The 4,189-nt window shown below is 35.8% G+C and overlaps 1 protein-coding gene across 3 annotated transcripts in view; it reads left to right on the forward strand.

The window, feature by feature from the left end:
• The first annotated feature begins 857 nt into the window (after positions 1-857).
• LOC102043057 (poly(rC)-binding protein 3-like) overlaps positions 858-4,189 on the forward strand; it is a 158,914-nt gene continuing 155,582 nt past the window's right edge. For all 3 annotated transcript variants that reach the window (XM_031055624.1, XM_031055626.1, XM_031055627.1), the window contains exon 1: positions 858-943. The gene's annotated coding sequence lies outside the window, so the exon portion shown is untranslated. The remainder of the gene's footprint in view (positions 944-4,189) is intronic.

Here is a 4,189-nt window from a genome sequence, read left to right on the forward strand (position 1 = left end):
CCTGCTTTCGTCGGGGCATTCCCTGAAAATATAATAATAATAGGCAAAAAAAATCCCCAGACATGACTTTGAGAAAACTAATTTAATTTTTTGCCAATTAAAAAGAGCATTGGAAAGTGAGAAACAAAGACAACACTAAATCCACTTTCCCTCTAACATTCTTTTTCATAGGGTCAACTCAGCTCCTTAATTCCCAACTCCCATAACTCCTTCCACCACAGCCCACATAGATGGAAGCACTCATCGCAGTCTTTCAGTTTCATTTTGATCTGGAGAGCTAAGAGGTCTTCTTGGTACAGCCAACTCCCCTGTCTGTTAAGGACAATTGGAAATTACAAAGCTAGACTTTAATGTGGAATAGTGTTCCAGTACAAAGGGATAGTCTCAGCTACTAGACCACAAATTAGGACGCCAAATACATTAACTAGTCCAAAAGATAGCAAATGAATTTGTAGTCATTTTTTTGAAAGACATTTAGGGACATGATTTTCTGTGCTTGTTTTGGAAAGTAATTTACTCCACCATATTGTTTTGTCAAACAAGAAAGGAGTCAGACGTCTTTCATTTTCACTGCTCTCTCTCAAGTGTAAGAGCTTAGAAATGTAGCTATGCAAGATAATAAGTTATACAATTGCTCTTCTCATTGTTCTGACTCCCTATGCACTCCAGGAAGTTTGATCTGAGCAGTTCAACTTCTGGAAGCCCATAAAATCCCTACAAATCCAGTGGGGAAATAAAAACATATTTTATTAATTAATAACCTCATAAAATGGGAAAACAATCTGTGTTGGACAAGTTTTGGTTTAGTATTTGATGGGTGACAAAATTACTAAATCCTTGATTCTTTTCCTTTTCAGAGCATACTCAACACTTTTAGCTATCTTGAGACTGCAAAAGCTGACCATCAACAGCACGTTTTTAAATATCACTGCTCTTCAGACAAGTAAGTTCTCCATTCCAGATTTTTTTTTCTCTCTAATATTCCTAACTTGTATTTTATTCTTGTATTTATTATATGGACTATCACATTCATTTTCTGGGCCAAGTAAATCTGAGTGCAAATGGAATAGTATGGAACTGCTCTTAAATTTCCCTGCTAGAATGAAACCAATTAATATTACAGATAGAGCTGAGATAAAGCATTGACTCACCTATTTATTCCAACTTGTAGAGCCAGTGGAACTCTGGTCACATCTCTGGATGTTTTGGGAAACCCTTTTCCCATTAAAATATTTTCAGAATGGAAAAATCAAATCATTAAATATTTGTATGCTCTTGCTGGGCTTAGGGAAAGGAAGATAGAAAGTGTTAGAAGAACTGGTAAGGATTGAGAAAAGTGGAGAGGAAAAAAAATTTTCATTGGAATCGGGAGGAAGAGGATCCTTACTAAGAGGATTAGAAAATAAAGTTCCTTTCTGTTCAGCTCTTGTTGAGTAGAGCTTCAGAACTTATTAAAATTTTAGTTTTCCTGTGCATAAAGTTTAACTTTCATAAGAGACTGAATTTTAAAACAAAAAGTTATTCTAAACAATGAAGTTCACTTATCCTAACTTCTTAAGTGAGAGACCTTACATATCCAGAGACTACTTCTCCAAAAATGTCAATGGAGATTCTCACAGCACTACTAAATTTCATCTTTCTTTCTATTTTCATAAAATTCCTATAAATACTATGTTATTTGCTACATCTTGGAATATATTTCACTTATTCCACTTCTGTGTATCCAGCAGATTTTATGAAATGCAGTTCTTGGTTACAGGTTGGTTCCGTTTTGACAATCATGTTTTATTATTCTGTGGATGATTGGTATTGAAATTTTAGGACTTTCTTTCTTTTTTGCCACTGCATATTTCTGAGATAAAGAAAAGAAAGAACAAAAGATAAAGAAAAAACATTGAATTTAGTTCATACAGCATCAAATATTTTATGACCATGTATATCATAATTAAGCATGTTTAGCTACCAGCAGTCTCCAAAACAAAAGTCTTCTGATGTATTATTTCTTAAAAATGAAGAAAAAGTGATATAAAGAATATACACCATTTAATAACTGCCCATGGGAATAAAAATATTTGGATTTATATTTATACAAATCTGCTTCCTTCTTTCTTATTGCTTGTTTGCATGCTTTTCAGGCATTTTAGCTATAAGCATGCAGCCCAGGTTTTGAGTCTTATTTGGGGTCATAAAGGGTCCCAAATAAGAATCATGGCTTCTGTTTCCCTCTTCCCAGGAAGCAGAAGTACTGAATATGTCGCGTGTCACTAAGTGATCCACCTGTCTGCACCTCTGTGTGGTTCACTTTCCTATTTGGGCCAGAACACATCAGAGATGTGGATAACAATACAAGCTTCCATATCTACTTTAGTGATCACTCAGTTGTATTTTGCTAAGAGGACAGACAGGCTAGAGCCAGAAGCTTCCATTCTTCTTGGATTTGCCTGTGAGATGCAGTTTTGAAGCTCTGTCCTGTTTACCATGAAAAGCAGACCGTAAGGAAAATGAGGCTGTTTGGCACAATGAATCCAAGCTTAATAATTGAATTACTGAATCTCTGTGGCATTAAGCATGTCAGGACTGTGCACGAAACTGATTTATCGGTTCATCAACCCAGGAAATAAATAATAAACTGTGAGTCAGTCTGAATGGAGAAAATGGAGGGTTTAATTTTGAGATGAAACGGGGGGGGGGGGCAAGTTCTAAGGAAGAGGCTCCATTTCTGCTTAGACAAATTAATTTATTTTCATTAAAAACATTGTGTTTTGAGGCAAATGCTACAAAAGCAAAGGAGAAGGATAGGCATATACCCACAGGTGAAGCAGTAGTGGTGGTATCTCCTTTTATTTTGTAGTATGATATTGTAATAGTCACAGGGTACATCCCCTCTTCTACTAAATAATATTGGAACACAAGTCCCTCACCTCTGATCAGAGTTACTATCAGCTTCCTTGGTTCTATGGTATGACCAGCAAAGTATTTATTAGAGTTTACTTCAAACTATTCGGTGTTCTCATAAAACATTATCCCTACGCAATATCAATGGAGCACATGCTAAATGAAAATAACATAGAAAATACTTGGCAAGAGGAGTTGTAACTGAGGGAGAGTTTTTGCCGAAAATTTCAGCAAGGTTCACAATTAGATGTTTTCAATATTTCGCAGACACCATGGAAGCTGACAGAATTTCCTTGTCAATGAAATTTGCAAATGACACCAACAGTCCGGACCACTTGCTCTATCAAGCACCTGGGTTGCTTGGTAACCTTAGCCCATCTTTGTATAGCAACATACTGAATTTAGGGCTGAAGAGTTTCTCTCTTCATCGAGAGAAAGAGGAATTGTGTTCTAAGGGGTCCTAGTCTTTGAGGGAAATATATCAAGAATCACAGCAGATAAGCAAGTTCACTGTAAAAATTGATAATATAGAGCAGGGGTTGTTGTTTTAGTTTTAAGTCTGACTTTGGTGAGACTGATACCAGAAGGCTGTGTTTTGGTGCTTCTGCTTTAAGAAAGAGTGCTGTAAAAAAACATAGAGGGTCAGAAGAAATTATTACTCCATCTTTCTTCTGTGCATTTACTTTGTAATTAGTTTTCTGGAAAAGGGTTTGTTCCCCTCAGTTGGTATTATTAAAGTATTCTGGCTTTCTGCCAAAGTGTAGCAGTAAATAATATGGTGGCTGATCTCACTAGTTTGATAATCTAGACTGGGAAGTACAGTATTACCACCAAAAAAAAGTGTGTAACCTCCTTTTACATCATCTTCTCCCTGGTTACTGTATTGTTGACTGACAGCATAATTCCTGTAGTCAAAATACTGATGGGAGAAAAACCTTTGATCACTATAATCAGTCCTGTTCCACTGCTGTGAGAATATCATAGGGCAGATCATTTTGACTGCTACTTTGTTTACATTAGGTACATATATTAGCAAAAGTGGAACCTATATTGTCGCATTTAGGGAATTACATAAAAGTTCCTGATATATTTATTCAGGTTCTTCGTATTTGCTTTTTGTTTTCTTAGAAACCAATGAATGACATTTCACATTTTTAGGTTTATTTATTTATTACATATATTAAGGTGATTTATTAGTCAAATTGGCCATTCTTTGTACTGAGTAAACAGATCAGTGTGGTTTCTTCTGTGCCCTGAAAGATTTTAGAATTAGCAGATTTCGGTCTCTGCCATG

Source organism: Geospiza fortis, unplaced genomic scaffold, assembly GCF_000277835.1.
Source record: "Geospiza fortis unplaced genomic scaffold, GeoFor_1.0 scaffold206, whole genome shotgun sequence".
NCBI classification, from domain to species: Eukaryota; Metazoa; Chordata; class Aves; order Passeriformes; family Thraupidae; genus Geospiza; species Geospiza fortis.